Source organism: Mus caroli, chromosome 14 (genome assembly GCF_900094665.2).
Source record: "Mus caroli chromosome 14, CAROLI_EIJ_v1.1, whole genome shotgun sequence".
NCBI lineage: Eukaryota > Metazoa > Chordata > Mammalia > Rodentia > Muridae > Mus > Mus caroli.
Window position 1 is genome coordinate 91032047 of NC_034583.1, and position 18215 is coordinate 91050261.

The 18215-nt window shown below is 37.7% G+C and overlaps 1 pseudogene; it reads left to right on the forward strand.

Moving 5' to 3' along the window:
• Nucleotides 1-2463: 2463 nt before the first annotated feature.
• On the forward strand, nucleotides 2464-2761 carry LOC110309879 (annotated as a pseudogene).
• Nucleotides 2762-18215: the final 15454 nt, after the last annotated feature.

Consider the following 18215-nt stretch of genomic DNA (forward strand, 5'->3'; position numbering starts at 1 on the left):
TGAAAGTTTCTGCCCTCTTCCTTCCCTCCTTCCTCCATTTCTTCCATCTTTTCTACCTGCTTCCTTGCTACAGATGAGGGTTCCTACATTATACACTGGTCTTGAACTTGTGAACTCAAAAAAGATTCTCCTACCTTAGCCTCTTCAGTAGTTGGGATTAAAAGTTTATAATACTGTGCCTAGCTCGTATAAAAGGATTTTTCTACTATATATTCCTTTTCTATCTGGCTTAGACTGATAAAATACTGAGATGACAGTATCAAGATACACCTGTGTGGAGTACAAATATCTTTATGATGGAAGCTATATGGGAAAAAAATTAAAGTTCCATAATTGTTTTATTTGTGGATGAAGTAGATCTGTGCATTTATTTGCTAATAGAGCTAGAATTTATTTAATAAGTGTGGAAGCTTAATATTAAACAACACTCACCAAAACAAAATAACTCCAGTTGGGAAGGTGCTTTTCTATGCTAAAGCATCTTTCATTCGGGTCCTCTTAATGCTTAGGGTTAAGAGACCTTCATTCCTTCGATTTGTACCGTAGACTGTCAGTTTCCATGAACAAAACTGCAACATTAAATAGCTATATTAAACCATTTGGTATGCAAACTATGTAGCAAAGCCATTTTATTTCTCCTATTCTGAACTGCCATTTAGAGAAGTTGATCTTTGTATTTTAGTCAACTTTTATCATCATATGAGATTTTGAAATTTATAGTCAACAGGGCATATAAAATGTAATCAGAAATTTCTACATCTTTATAATAAAATGGGAAGACTAGGAGATGCTATCCTAACTATGAAAATTTCACAGACTTTTAAGATAAAAAGAGTGATTCCACTAAAACAATTATAATGTTCCAGTGTGTATGTTGATGTCAATTGGGATATTTATTAGATATTAGGATAAGGAAATATTGTGCTGGTCTCTTGTCTTTGGAGAAATCAAAAATATAGTTCTTTCATTGGTGTTTTTGTTTTGTAATTGAAGTTTTAGTAGAGTCAAAACTAAAGGTTTAATTTTCCAGTTTTAGTAGGAATTACTACACTAACAATGAAGGAGACCACAAGAGAAAATTATATGGAAACTATCTCAAAGGGGTACTCATTTAGTCTGGATGGTGGCCTTCCAGGGGTAAGTTGTATGTACTGAAAATTACTGGATGGGTCCTCTTGAAAGTGCCTTTATGCCTGTTAGCATTAGTAGTGCAAATCAAATGAAGGCAAGTGCCCTTAATGCATGTGTCTCTGACATAAAATACTGTTATAAAAATTATTCTTACTTTTCATTGTTTTAAAGGTGGCTTGTTCTTACATGAGCTCTGGTGCTCATTTTTCAACAAATCATGTTGCTTACCACCACATGACTGAAAATAATGAGCAGCAGCAGATATTGAACTTTATATAACATTTATTAATATAAACCAGGACCCTGAATGAAAGCAATAATTACAGCAGTGCCCCTAATGAGGAAATATTTTAAGTGTTATAGATTTAATAGCACACAGACCTTGGCTGACACAATTTAAAGTGACAGATAAAATTTAAAGAGTAATAATTTACCTTTATGATCAATAAATTATCAGTAGATGTGTCATGTAGAGCCTAATCACTAATATCATTTCAAAACTTTGTTCCTAGCACAGCACACTTAATGCTTTAAACCTAAAACTAATTTTGTTTGAAATGTGCTGATCTTCATTTTATCCCAGCCCCCAACTCCAGCAGGCACTCCCTGGGATCCTACATGCCACTCTGACCAGGGAAACAAGAAAACTAACTGCAGATCCCTCTCCCTCCATTCTTCCAAGTCCAATCACCCAGTCTTATCCTCAGCTCTGGAACAGACCTTCTGCTATGACCTCTCCTCACTCTCTGCCCCCATTCCCAGGGAAATAAACAGATCCTAGTGGAACACCCAGTTTTCCTCCATAGATTCTCTCAGCTTCATGTCCAAAAGTTCCCCATCACTAGGCATCAACTCCCAATATCTAGAAACATATTTCACCTGGAATCTCCAGTAGCCACACTATCAGGATCCCAAGAGAATTTCCTACCAAACAACAACTAGCACTGGCACTTCCCTAAGGACCAGAGTGGGCAACAGAAACTAAGGGGGATGGACAAGATAAATATCAGAACCTAGAATTATACTCCTCCCTGTCCTTAATGCTACAATTCATGGAAAAACACAGGTAAGGTATAGAGTAAGTTAGTAGGGGAAAAAAAAACAGATAGAATAGATAGTTATGAATGGAAGGGATGTGGCTAGAAAGGAAAAATCAAGTATGGTGGAGAGGGAAAAAGGGTATAAGAGACATGAGGCAAGACAGGGCTATGGAAACTAAGAACTATGGAAACCTAATACAGTAGAAGTGTCCTATGAAATATACATATATGACGGTGCTGATCCCAATGAAATTGACACTCTGTTGCTAGGAAGAAGGCAACTGGAGGAATGATGGTTTACATTTCAAATGTCGATGTGTTGGACAGTCAGAATCAGTCGCCATGGAGATTGTCTTTAACAGATTTCTTCTGGGGACTAGCCGAATCTTGTGGGTTTTTTGTTTGTTTGTTTTGTTTTGTTTTTGTTTGTTTGTTGTTTTCTAAAACTATGCTTCAGCAAGATATGAAAAACAGAGGAGGGGCTGTGGGAACTCCTCTGATTCCAGAGACCACCAGGAAACCCTCCACAAAGAATACGTCAAATCAGTCATCTTCAGTGGCCCAGCCTTGCTCCAATGGCTGGTGGATGAGGGATCTAAATATCTGCTTCTCAGAGCAGAAAAAAAATGGCTATCTTGCCAAAAGCAATCTACAGATTCAATGCAATCCCCATCAAAATTCCAACTCAATTCTTCAACGAATTAGAAAGGGAAATCGACAGATTCATCTGGAATAACAAAAAACCTAGGCTAGCAAAAACTCTTCTCAAGGATAAAAGAACCTCTGGTGGAATCACCATGCCTGACCTAAAGCTTTACTACAGAGCAATTGTGATAAAAACTGCATGGTANTGGTANAGTGACAGACAAGTAGACCAATGGAATAGAATTGAAGACCCAGAAATGAACCCACACACCTATGGTCACTTGATCTTCGACAAGGGAGCTAAAACCATCCAGTGGAAGAAAGACAGCATTCTCAACAAATGGTGCTGGCACAACTGGCGGTTATCATGTAGAAGAATGCGAATTGATCCATTTCTATCTCCTTGTACTAAGGTCAANTCTAAGTGGATCAAGGAACTTCACATAAAACCAGAGACACTGAAACTTATAGAGGAGAAAGTGGGGAAAAGCCTTGAAGATATGGGCACAGGGGGAAAATTCCTGTATAGAACAGCAATGGCTTGTGCTGTAAGATCGAGAATTGACAAATGGGACCTCATGAAACTGCAAAGCTTCTGCAAGGCAAAAGACACCATCAATAAGACAAAAAGACCACCAACAGATTGGGAAAGGATCTTTACCTATCCTAAATCAGATAACAGACTAATATCCAATATATATAAAGAACTCAAGAAGGTGGACTCCAGAAAATCAAATAACCCCATTAAAAACTGGAGCTCAGAGCTGAACAAAGAATTCTCACCTGAGGAATACCGAATGGCAGAGAAGCACCTGAAAAAAATGTTCAACATCCTTAATCATCAGGGAAATGCAAATCAAAACAACCCTGGGATTCCACCTCACACCAGTCAGAATGGCTAAGATGAAAAATTCAGGTGACAGCAGATGCTGGTGAGGATGTGGAGAAAGAGGAACACTCCTCCACTGTTGGTGGGAATGCAANCTTGTACAACTACTCTGGAAATCAGTCTGGTGGTTCCTCAGAAAATTGGACATAGTACTACCGGAGGATCCAGCAATACCTCTCCTGGGCATATATCCAGAAGATGTNCNAANNNGTAAGAAGGACACATGCTCCACTATGTTCATAGCAGCCTTATTTATAATAGCCAGAAGCTGGAAAGAACCCAGATGCCCCTCAACAGAGGAATGGATACAGAAAATGTGGTACATTTACACAATGGAGTCCTACTCAGCTATTAAAAAGAATGAATTTATGAAATTCCTAGCCAAATGGATGGACCTGGAGGGAATCATCAAGGAACAGGACTATAGGGGGATATATTTGCCATACATAGTATACCTGCAAAAACATTAGGTTAAATGCATAATTAAATTTAAAAAAAGAAGAAATGAGCTGAGCTTGTGTTCCTATCATGTAACTGTATAACAGGGGTTTTGTTCTTAAAAGTCTCAGCCTTGTGTATGTATTTGTGCTGTATAACCTGTCATACACAAATAAATGTGAGTATGAGTATATGTGCTGCCATTCTATTTCTACACTTAGAAAACAATGGTGACTTAGCTATTTCATGACTTAGCTATGTGTTAAAGTGTCATGTTTACTAGGAAGTAGGTATCAGTTTTATACAAGGTTTGGATATACTGGATATTGTCTGAGACCTGGAGACATGTAGAACAGGTACACACAACTTCTCATGCCATAAATGTTGCTTGTGTGACAAAACACTGTGGTTTGGTGATCTGACCATTGGGTTTTTCCCCCATTGGCTAATTTATTTATTCACTTTACATGCCTACTGCAGCCCATCCTCCCTCCTCTCTCCCAGTCCTACTCTCTCTCTCAACCCCTTTTTCCCTTATCTCCTCTCCTTTTCCTCAGAGAGGGGTAAGACACCCATAGGTATCAACCAGCCTTGGCACATGAAGGCTTAGCAGGATTAAGATTATTCTCTCCCACTGAGGCCAGACAAGGAAGTCTGGCCTCAGGAAAGGGATCCAAAGGCAGACAACAGAGTCAAAGACAGTCCCCACCATGACCCCTACTTCAGTTGTTAGGGAACCCACATGAAGACCAAGCTGCACATCTGCTATATAAGTGTAGGGGGCTAGACTCAGCCTCTGCATTATCTTCGGTTGGTTGTTCAGTCTCTGTGAGCTCCCTTGGGCACAGGTTGGTTGACTCTGTAGTTCTTGAGGTACCCTTGACCTCTCTGGCTCCCTCTATCCTATCCTTCACTCTTCCACAAGACTCAAGCTCTGTCTCATGTCTGGCTGCGGGTCTCTGCATCTGTTTTCATCAGCTGCTAGATAGAACCTTTCAGAGGCGTTATGGTAAGTTCTTGTCTGCAAGCATAGCAGAGCATCAGTAACAGTGTCAGGAGTTGACTCTCTCCCATGGGATGTGATTGAAGCAGGGCAGTCACTAGTTGTCACTTCCCTCAGTCTCTGCTCTATCTTTATCCCTGTACATCTTGTAGGCAGGACACATTTAGGGTTTGAGGTTTTGTGAGTGATTTGATGTCCCTGTCCCACCACTGGAAGTCCTGCCTGGATATAGGATATGGCTATGTCAGTCTCCATATCCCTAGTTGCTAGAAGTCCCAATTAGGATCATCCACATAGACTTCTGGGAGTCCCCCCCCACCCCATCCCATGTCTCCTGCTCATCCCAGAGTTACACCCCGCCCATTTCCCTTCTCTCTCAAAGCCCTCCCCTTTCCTGCTGCCTCACTCTCCCCATACCTGATCACTACTCCCATTTTCCTCTTCTCCCCATCCCATCCAATTTCCTCCTTCTATCTACCAATGATGGCAAATTTATTTCTACATCTGAGTGATATTGAAGTATCTTCCCTTGGGCCCTTCTATTTACTTACCTTTTATTGAGTAAATAGTTGAGTGGGTATCCTGTACTTTATGGTTAATATCCATACCATGAATGTCTTTCAGGTCCAGGTTGCCTCTCTCAGGATGGTATTTTCTAGTTCCATCTATTTGACTGTAAATTCCATGATGTCTTTGTTTTAGCCAAGTAGTATTCCACTGTGCAGTTGTACCACTTTGTTGTTGTTGTTGTTTCGAGACAAGGTTTCTCTCTATAGCCCTGGCTGTCCTGGAACTCATTCAGTAGACTAGGCTGGCCTCAAATTCAGAAATCCACATGCCTCTGAACCTGCCTCTGACTCCCAAGTGCTGGGATTAAAGGCATGTGCCAGCTTATTTTCTTGGTGTTGGTGTTGGTGGTTTTGTGTGTGTGTGTTTCACATTTTCTTTATCCATCCTTTGGTTGATGGAAATCTAGATTATTTCCAGTTTTAGCCTTGTATGAATAAAGCTGCTATGAGCATACCCCTGTGGAATGGTGGAACATCTTTTGGGTATAGGCCTAGGAGTTGTATAGCTGGCTCCGATAGAGCTATATTCCCAATTGTCTGAGAAACTGTCAAACACATTTTTGAAGTTTGTATTCCCACCAGCTATAGAGTAGTGTTCCCATTGCTTGTTGCTCCACAGCCTCCCCAGCATGTGCTATATCTTGAGGGTTTTGATCTTAGCCATTCTGGTGGGTGTAAGATGAAATCTCAGTCATTTTTACTTGTATTTCCCTAATGATTAAAGACATTGAACATTTCTTTAAGTGCTTCTAGGTCATTAGAAATTTCTCTATTGAGAATTTTCTATCTCTTAACCCCATTTAAACATTGGTTTATTTAGTTTGTTAGTGTTTAATTTCTTGAATCATTTATCTGCTTTGGATGTTATCCTGCTGTCTAATGTAGGGTTGGCTAAGAACTTTTCCCTATTTAGACATATTCTTTGCCTTATAGAGCTTTTCAGTTTTATTAGGCCCCATTTATCAGATTTGATCTTAGAATCTGAGCCATTGGTATTCTGCTCAAGAAGTTGTCTCTCCTATCAATGTATTCATGGGAGCTCCCAACATTTTCTTATATTTGATTTAGTGTATCTGGTTTTATGTTGAGGTCCTTAATCCATTTGGAGTTGCGTTTTATGCAGAGTGATCAATATGGAACTATTTGCATTCTTCTACATGCAGACATCCAGGTACACCAGCACTATTTGTTGAAGTTGCTTTCTCTTTTACATTGAACAGCTTTGGCTTCTTTGTTAAAAGTTAAGTGTCCATAGGTCTGTGGGTTTATTTCTAAGCATTTGATTCTATTTTATTAATCATCCTGTTTTTATGCCAATAACGTGGCTTTTATGACGATTGCTTTATAGTACAGTTTGAAATCAGAGATGGTGATACTTCCAAAAGTTCTTTTATTGTGAAGGATTATTTTAGCTATCCTGTTTTGTTTTGTTTTGTTTTCATAAGAAGTTGAGAATTGCTTTTACAAGGTCTCTTAAGAATTGTGTTGGCCCATGGAAGGAGTTACAGAGACAAAGTTTGGAGCTGTGACGAAAGGATGGATCATCTAGAGACTGCCATATCCAGGGATCCATCCCATAATCAGCTTCCAAACATTGACACCATTGCATATACTAGCAAGATTTTGCTGAAAGGACCCAGATATAGCTGTCTCTTGTGAGACTATGCCGGGGCCTAGCAAACACAGAAGTGGATGCTCACAGTCAGCTATTGGATGGATCACAGGGCCCCCAATGGAGGAGCTAGAGAAAGTACCCAAGGAGCTAAAGGGATCTGCAACTCTATAGGTAGAACAACATTGTGAACTAACCAGTACCCTGGAGCTCTTGACTCTAGCTGCATATGTATCAAAGGATGGCCTAGTCAGCCATCACTGGAAAGAGGCCCATTGGACTTGCAAACTTTATATGCCCCAGTACAGGGGAATGCCAGGGCCAAAAAGTGGGGGAGGGTGGGTGGGAGGGTATGGGGGACTTTTGGGATAGCGTTGGAAATGTAAATGAGGAAAATACCTAATTAAAAAAAAAGAATTGTGTTGGAATTTAATGGTAATTGCATTGAATATGCAATTCAATTGCTTTGAGTAATTGCCATTTTTAGATTGGCAAATAGTCATTTTTACTATGTCAATTCTAACAATCTATGACCATGGGGGAAACCTTTCCATATTCTTATATTGTCTTCAATTTCTTTCTTCAGAGACTTGCAGTTCTTGTCATAGATTTCTGTCACTTGCTTGGTTAGAGTTACAGCAAGATTTTGTGTTATTTGTGGCTATTGTGAAGGGTATTGTTTCTCTAATTCCTTTCTTAGCTGGTTGAGCAGAGGACTACTGATTTTCCTGAATTAATTTTCTATCCAGCCACGTTGCTGAAGGTGTTAGTCAGCTATAGTAATTCTCTGGTAGAGTTTTGGGGTCACTTATGTATGCTATCCTATTATCTGGGACTACTTTGACTTCTTTCTTTTGAATATGTATCCCCTTGACCACCTTAAGTTAGCTTATTGCTCTAGCCAGAGGTTCAAATACTATATTGAATAGGTACAGAAAGAGTAGACAGCCTTGTCTTGTCCCTGAATTTAGTGCAAATGCTTTAAGTGTCTCTCAACTTAATTTGATGTTGGCTATTGGCTTGCTGTATGTTGCCTTTTATTTTGTTTAGGTATACTCTGTATATCTCTGATCTCTCTAAGAATTTTAATGTGAAGGGGTGTTGGATTTTGTGTAAAGCTTTTCAAGTATTTAATTAGATTATCATGTTTTATTTTTCTTTCAGTTTGTTTCTATACTGTATTATGTTGATGGATTTTTCAACCATCCCTTCATCCCTGGGATGAAGCCTACTTGATAATTGTGGAAAATATTTTTTGACATATTTTAGGATTTGGTTTGAGATAATATTGTTCATTATTTGTGCATCAATGTTCATAAGAGAAATTGGCTGAAATGTTCTTTCTTTGTTGAGTCTTTGTGTGGTTTAGGTATTAGGGTGAGTGTGGCCTCCTAGAATTTATTTGTTCCTTCTGTTTCTATTTTGTAGAATTGTTTGAGCAATATTGGTATTATATCTTCTTTGAAATACTGGTAAAATTCCTCACTAAAACCATCTTGCCCTGGGCTTTTGTTTTGATTGGGAGATTTTAATGACTGTGTATACTTCCTTAGGTGTAAAATGACTATTTAAATAGTTTACTTGATCTTGATTTCATGTTGATAAGTGGTATTTATTATGGAAATTGTCCACTTCATTAATATTTTGCAATTTTGTGGAGTACAAGCTTTTGAAGAAAGACCTAATGATTCTTTGGATTTCCTCAGTGTCTGTTGCTATGCACTTCTTCATCTCTGATTTTGTTATATTGAATACTGTCTCTCTGTCTTATAGTTAGTTTGGCTAAACTCTAGTCTGTCTCATTAATTTTCTCTAAGAACCATCTCTTGGTTTCACTCAGACTTTGTATTATTCTCTTTGTTTCTAAGTTATTGATTTTTAGATCTGATTTTGATTATTTTCTTCCTTATTCTACTTTTGGGTATGCTGTTCCTTCTTTTTTGTTAAAGAGGTTTTAGATGTGTTTTCAAGTTGCTAGTATGAGCTCTCTCCATTTTCTTTATGAAGGTACTTAATGCTATTAATTTTCCTCTTAGTACTGCTTTTACTGTTTCCTGTAACTTTGAGTATGTTATGCCTTCATTTTCATGAATTCTAGAAATATTTAATTTATTTTTCTCCCACCCCAGTGGTTACTCAGCAGAGAGTTGTTCATTTTTATAAGTTTGTAGGCTTCCTGTTGTTGTTGAACTCCAGCTTTAATCCATGGTGGTCTGATGAGATACTAGGGCTTATTTCAATTTTCTTGTATCATTTGAGGTTTGCTTGGTGGTCAACATTCGAGAATGTTCTTTGAGGTGCTGAGAAGAAGGTGTATTCTCATGAATTTGGGTGAAATGTTATATAGATATATGTTAGGACCATTTAATTCATAACCTCTGTTAGTTTCACTATTTCTATTCTGTCTCAATGACCTGACCAGTAGTAAGAGCTGGATGTTGAAGTCTATTAATGTGTGGGGGTTCTATGTGTGATTTAAGTTTTAGTACTGTTTCTTTTATGAGTATGTGTAACCTTGCATTTGGAACATAGATGTTAAGAATTTAAATGTCGTCTTGGTGGATTTTTCCTTTGATGAATATGATGTGTCTTTTTTCATCTCTTTTGATTAATTTCCATTGAAAGTTTATTTTATTAGGTACTGGAATGGCTATTCCAGCTTGTTTCTTGAGTCCATTTGCTTAGAAAACCTCTCTAACCCTTTATTCTGAAGTAATATCTATCTTTGTTGCTGAGATATGTTTCATATGTGTATATTATATACCCATTTTTGCAGCAATTATGCTAGTCTGTCTTTTGTTGGGTAATTGAATGCATTGGTGTTGAGAGATATTAATGATTAATGACTGTAAATTCTTGTTACTTTGATGTTGATGTATTAGAGAGAGAATGTGTGTGTGCGCATGTGCATGCATGCATGTGTGTGTGTGTGTGTATGTGTGTGTGTGTATGTGTATCTGTGTGTGTGTGTATTTCCCTTCTTGTGGTTATAGTATTGTGGGGTTATTTCCTATATTTTCTTGGGTGTAGTTAACCTCCTTATGTTCAAGTTTTCCTTCTAGTATCTTCCATATGTTTTGTCAGAAATATCTTATTTTCTCCATCTATGTTTGTTGAAAGTTTTGCTGTGGATAGTAGTCTGTACTGACAGCTGTGGTCTTTTAGACTCTGCAAGACATCTGCTCATGTTTTTCTAGCTATCAGAGTCTCCGTTGAGAAATTGGGTGTAATTCTGTGAGGTCTACCTTTATATGTTACTTGCCCTTTTCCCCTTTCAACTTTAAATATTCTTTCTTCCTTCTGTAGAGTTGGTGTTTTAATTATTAGATGGCTGGAGGATTTTCTTTTCTGATCCAATCTATTTGGTGTTCTGTAAGCTTCTTGTATGTTTACAGGTATAACTTTAGGTTTAGAAATTTTTTCTATGATTTTATTGAAAATATTTTCTAGGCCTTGTAGCTAGGACTTTTAACATTCTTCTATTCCTATTAATCATAGGAATCATTGGTCTTTACATAGTGTCCTGGATTTCTTGGATGTTTTGTGTCAGAAACTTTTTAGATTTAATATTTTCTGTGACTGATGTATTGATTTCTTCAACTATAACTGGTATGCCTGAGATTTTCTCTCCCATCTCTTGCATTCTGTTGGTGAAGCTTGCATCTGTAGGTCTTGTTCTCATCCCTAGGTTTTCCATAACTAGGTTTCTCTCAGTTTAATTTTTCTTTATCACTTATATATCCAGTTTTAGGTCTTGAACAGATTTATTCATTTACTTCATATCTAGTTGTTTTTCTTCTATTTATTTAAGGCACTTATTTATTTCTTCTTTAACAGACTTTAAAAGATTGGATTTCCAGGGCCAAGAAGTGGGAGTGGGTGGGTAGGGGAGTGGGGGACTTTTGGGATAGCATTGGAAATGTAAATGAAGAAAATACCTAATTAAAAAAAAGATTGGTTTCAAGTCATCTGTGTTTCAGATATGTTAGGATATCTAGGGCTTACTGTAGTAGGATAGCTGTACTCTGCTGGTGCCATATTGCTCTGGCTCTTGGTGTTTGTGTTCTGTTGCTGGCTTCTAGCAATTTCATTGTCCCTGGTGTTACCTGAATGTTCCAGATGCCCCCCAGACTTCTTGGCGGTAATAGATAATAGGTCTTACAATGAAGCTCATTGGACATCACATTACTCACTTCTGCTGCCTGTGCCACAGGTGGACCTGGATGTTCCTAGGGTAATGCAGGCCACTTCAGGGAGGCAGGCAGATGATGATGATGAGGGAACAGCACACAGCTCACTTCTGCTGGCTGTTCATAAGATGGAGTCAACAGATCCCACCTATGGTCCTGAAATGAGTCTATTAATGAGTGGGGACTCTTTGTGATTTAAGCTTTAGTAATATTTCTTTTATGAATGTGAGTAAGCTTGTGTATGGAACATAGATGTTAAAAATTTAGATGTTATCTTGGTGAAAATTTCTTTTGTTGACTATAAAGTGCCCTTCCCCATCTCTTGAACTGAGCCAACTGATACATAAATAATGAACACACAGTATGTTTGTACCATACCATAATACTTTTCCTTGAAAACAGACTTGTTTTCATTTGCAGCAATATATAAATTACAGCAAGTCATTCCACAATGAGAAGTAAGATAGACTCAGAAAGACAAATACCATATGTTCTCATTTCTATAAAGAATGTAATGCTATTGATATTAAAGAATTATAAAAAAGAGGAAATTGCCAACTGCTGACAACTGATTTAGGTGAGAGATGATTCAAAGTTAGAAAGATTGTAACTACTTGAGGCAGACACCTTGAGTATTAATTTCATATTAATGCACCTTAAATGTGCATAGAGGATTTTCTGTCCACTGTTCTTATGATGCAAGCTGAACATACTCAGAATTATTCCTGTGTCAATTTTACTGTTGGAACATAAGTTACATGGCCCTGAGCTAATTATGCCCATATATGTCTACTATCTCTAACTCTGACCTTAAACTGAGTATTCTTAGAGATGTACTCTTTAATTGAACATGCTTTGAAATGTGTCTCACCCCAAAGTACTTTCCTATGTGAGTGCATAGTAGTTTCTTGGATAAAATTTCTAGGATTCTCTTTTTCAAGGAAAGCATTGCTTTGAAAATGACTTCTGTGATCTCCTTATCTGCTAGAGGTAACATGTTGATCTTTGTCAACTCTTGATTTTTTGGCCATTTTATTCAGGGTTTTGTGACAAGGAGGAGGAAGGCTTTTGGTTTGTGATCCCTTGCATAGCATGGCAGAAACAGCAAATCATGTCCATTTCAAAATCTAGATGAAAACATTTTCAGGTCTTTTACTTCAAGCCATAAGTAATGAAGATCATGGGAATGCTTTTGGCTTGATTTAAGTATTCTACTTTATATTGATGAATCATAACATCCCATTGTATCTCATAAATACCTACAACCATAATATGTCAAATGTAATTAAAACTGTATTATAAATTATGTATAAACTGCAGGTTTTAATGAGAAAATTTTCTCTTAAAGAGCCTTTATATAATACAAGCTATATCTTTGAGGAAATTTGAAAGGCTTATTGAAATCATTCCTTTGACTGATAGCACAAGCCATTCAACTTGTCTTCTGGAACAGAAACATACACACACACACACACACACACACACACACCCTCTACATGGTTTTCACTTTAGGACTTTACAACTCTAGCTAATTTTTTTTTTCTCTTGACCATGGTTGAGACTCTACATGCACTGTGTTTCTATTCCCTAATGACTCTCACTGCTTCTAAATTAACTTCATTTTTCTTTCATTTCTTTTTGGAGAAAATCAAAACTCTTATCTTCCTCTAGTGCCTATCACTGCTTCTAAATTAACCTCATTTTTCTTTGATTTTTTTTTTTAAAATAAATTGCTTCCATAATAGGATTTCACAGTGGCTGTCCTATGGTTTACAAACTTTTGCATACCAGTACACTGTATTTATTATAATGTTGTAACCCAATTCTTTCTAGTATCATTGCCTAGAGGATAGACATTTGTGTTCAGCTCATTCTGCAAAAACTGAGAATTCCCATAAGGTCCATATAGTACATAGATTCTTATTCAGAGACAAATAAATGTGGAATGATATATTATTCAGAATCAAATAATGTGTCAGTGTGCAAAAGAAGCAAGTAGAATCAACAGAATGAGATGGAAAACCGAGCTGATCAACAGACAGTGCAAGTGCAAGCTCACTGAAATGCTGAGTGAGAGAGACTCTGATCTTTAGAACTCGAGCTAGCTCTGTCTACTCGCACATATGCTTGCCATGACATGTGATTCATGCACATGCAGTATAACTCCAGAAGATATTCTAGATATTCTGGGCACTGTTACATTAAAAATAACAGTATTATATATCCTAATATTACTCATTATATATTAATTATGACATATACATCATGTTAATATTACAATAAATGTGTAGTATATGCATATGTAAGCTATACTGGCTAATGAAAGTGATACTCATTTTTAAAAACCCTGTTAAATTTTGCAGAGAAGGCCTTTGGATGGCATTAATAGAGTTTACATAAACATTTTTAAAAAATAAACTTTTAAATAATGGCTTGTATACAGGCAAGCATAAATGAAAAAACAATATATAACAGTATTTGTGCATATAATCTCCAAGTCACATCATTTCAGAAGACCAAGATAAAACTGATATATTCACAGAAAAAAAACCAAATCATTTTTACTTACTAGTATATAATAGTATATAATCACACCATCCAAAAGATCATCACTTGAGGTTAGTTACAGTAATTTTTCTCAATGTATCAGGATATTATATAGAGCTAATGTGACTTTACTTCTTTAGCATCTTTCTGCTAGTTTGTAAATCCTTTGTTTGTCCTAGATATTCTTGGCGATCAAGTTTGAAGTTAACTGTTTAGGTTTTATCAGGAGAAATAGTTGAGATATACTGGATTATAGCACCAGAGGGAAATCTTCTCATGAGACAGAGCTACAGTCTGTGAGTTGGTCATGCATTCAGTTTACAAAGTTTGATATGCCCCAAGGCATGGGCATATAGGGGAGACTGAGTTGATTGGGCTGTTCAGAGACTGCAACAAGTAATATTGGAAGACTAGAGAAATGGACGTTTGTGGAAAAAGCATGATGGTAAACAACTGGGTATGGACCCAAAGAATCAGAATGTTCTTATTTTTCTTAACATCTATCAGAGAATATCTTCCAAAGAAGACCGTTTTTTGCCCTGCTTTTACTCAGACAGGGTAAAAAGGTGTGTTCAATAATCTCAGAAGTTAAGAGTGCTGCTATTTATTCATGAGGACTGGAGGTCACAGTCCAAAAGTCAAGCCTAGTGGCTGATAACTACCTATAACTATCACGAAGGCTCTGGCAACCACTCCTTTTGTCCTCCATGGTCAACCACACACACACACATACACACAAATGTGTGCTAATACAAACACATGCATGCAGATGGAAATGGATAAAATCTCACCAACAGAGCTACCCAAAGGTAAGCTGAACAAAGATGATACCAACAAACATACCAAAGTAAATGGGGGAAAAACCTATAAGGCCTCAATCTTACACCAAGAACCATAGACAACTAAGAAATGATAGAAGCAAGAGAGGTCTTCTTTCCTCGGAAGAGCACACCAATTATTTGTCCAAATTGTCAGCTCTGAAAAAACACATACAAATAACATTATATGGCTGAACAGATCATATATTATGTATATGTATATGTATATGTATATGTATATGTATATGTATATGTATATGTATATGTATATGTATATGTATATGTATATGTATCCTCCAGTTAAGTAAGACCAAAACTTTACAAAGTTAAGGAAAAAACAAAACAAAAAACCAAAGATAACAAAATCAACTAAACGTTTACAGGGAGACTTGTCCTTAAAATATTGGTACTAGTGTCTATGTAAAGGGTCAGTGAGCTGTGGAGCCCTGTGCTGTCTATTTCCTCTCAGTTTTAAATTCACCCTTTTACCCTGGTGAAAATAGGTATAAAGACTTTACACATTTCCACTTTGCCTGATAGCAGTTCATTGTTCTGAAAGTGGATCAGGATGGAAAGGCACTGAAGGAGGAAACAGGGTTCCTTCCACTTTTGGTCTTGGCAGTACAGAAATCTCCTTTTAGTGGTTCTGTAGCCCTTCAGTGCCTTCATGGTACACCTCTCCATAAAGAACTTTCTCTAGAGCCTAGACAGGAGACTTTTTCTGTAAGGCAGATATTCAGTCATCTCTGCCTACATGATGCCTCAGTCACTCAGAGAGCAACAGACATGCCATCACGAACAAGGACATGATCTTCACTCTGATGTCAGGAGGCCTTGTCTTGACATGCCTTTCTCATCGTAGAGGTAGCAGCCATTTCTTATACCTCCTGTGACTGAACTTTATAGGCTTCTTTTTATTTTGTACTACTCACATACACACTTCAGGTTAATAATTCTTTATATTAAACTTTGTCTGATAGAATCACAGTATGGTTTCTCATTCTTCTTGAAGTTTCACCACTCTACCGTGGGAACACGGCAGGGACCCCTGTGTGAGTCCAAGAATGGTATCCCTTTCATTACAAATGATTTTGCTACTGGTATTTTTAAGAATTAAACTTCTCGGTGAAATCTAAAATGAGGGAATCTTCGTTTTCATTCCTGCTGGACTGCCACTTAATGGCACTTAATAGTTGGTGGCCATTAGAGCACAAAAAAGTATACCTAGGAACCTGATCAGTGGTAACTACAAATTCACAGTAGTCACAGTTACAATGTAACAAGAGTCAGACTGCTGGGTACTACATCTCCTCCTGGATGAAGAGCCCCTCACATCAGGAACCATGCAATCAAACCTGGCTACATCCTGGCTGTAAATGACGTTATACCAAATGGATGGCTAGAAGAAAAATACATTGAATATTAATGAAGATGACAGGGTGATTCTAGCATGGCCTGTGGTTTGTTGCTTCGATCTTTACACACTGAGTATTGCTAAATTGAACAGTGTGAATAACTTTTCAAGTGTATGTATAAGTATTTGGGTGTCTTACATTTTGTTTCCTGGAATCTCCAACTCTGACTGTGACCATCACTGCTTTAACTAAAAGCACCTCTATTAGGATACACATTTCCTTTCCTGATGACACAACATGCAATATCTCTGGGAAACTCTAATTCATTTCTCAATAAATGTTAATCTGTTTTGGATTAATGTTTATTAATATTTCTGTGTGTGCTTGAGTAAATTTTTGTGCATCAGAGGCATGCTCATGTTGATCAATTGGAGAAGAGGACATATATCCCTCAGAAGTAGAGTTACAGGCAGTTGTTAACTGATATTGATGCTGTGAACCAAGTCAAAGTTGTACGTATTCTCAACTATTGAGTTGTCTCGTTTTTTCTTTTTTATTGGATATTTACATTTCAAATGTTATCCCCTTTCCCAGTCCCCCACTCCCAGAAATTCCCTATCCCGTCTTCCCTTCCCCTGATTCCATGAAGGTGTTCCTCCACTCATCCAATCACTCCCCCTCTCCCCTCCCCAGATTCCCCAACACTGGGGCATCTATCAAGCCTTCACTGGATCAAGGACCTCTCCTCCCATTGTTGCATGACAAGGCCATCCTTTTCTACATGTACGGCTGGAGCCATGTATAGTCCTTTGTTGATGGCTTAGTCCCTGGGAGCTCTGGGGGGTCTGGTTGGTTGATATTGTTGTTCTTCCTATGGAGTTGCAAACCCTTTCAACTCCTTCAGTCCTTTCTCTAATTCCTATATTGGGGACCCCACACTCAGTCCAATGGTTGGCTGCTAACATCCACCTCTGTATTTGTAAGGCTCGCTGAGCAGACAGCCACATCAGGCTTCTTTCAGCATGCACTTTTTGGCATCCACAATAGTATCTGGGTTTGGTAACTGTATATGGGATGAATCTCCAGGTGGGACAGTCTTTACTCTACACTTTATCTCCTTATTTGCTCCTGAGAGTATTTGGTTCTCCTTTTAAGAAGGACTGAAGTACTTTGGTCTTCCTTCTTCTTGAGCTTCATGTGATCTGTGAATTGTATCTTGGTTATTTGGAGCTTTTGGGCTAATATCCATTTATCAGTGCATTCCACGTGTGTTCTTTTGTGACTGCGTTGCCTTACTCAGGATATTTTCTACTTCTATTCATTTGCCTAAGAATTTCATGAATTCATCTTTTAGATAGCTGAGTAGTACTCCATTGTGTAAATGTACCAAATTTTCTCTATCCATCCGTCTGGTGAAGGACATCTGTGTTTTTTTTTTTTTTTCCCAGCTATTGGCTATTTCAAATAAGGCTGCCATGAACATAGTGAAGTATGTGTCCTTACTAGATGTTGGAGCGTCTTCTGGATATATGCCCAGGAGTGGTATAGCTGGGTCCTCAGGTAGTACTATGTCCAATTTTCTGAGGAACCACCAAACTGATTTTCAGAGTGGTTGTACCAGCTTGCAATCCCATCAGCAATGGAGGAGTGTTCTTTCTCCACAACCTCGCCAGCATCTGCTGTCACCTGAGTCACCTGAGTTTTTTATTTTAGCCATTTTGACTAGTGTGAGGTGGAATCTCAGAGTTGTTTTGATTTGTATTTCTCTAATGACTAAGAATGTTGAAAATTTCTTTAAGGGCTTCTCAGCCATTCAGTATTCCTCAGTTGAAAATTAGTTGTTTAGTTCTGTACCCCATTTTTAATAGGGTTACTTGATTCTCTGGAGTCTAACTCCTTGAGTTCTTTTCATATGTTGGATATTAGCCCTCTATCAGATGAAATATTGGTAAAGATCTTTTCCTAATCTGTTGGTTGC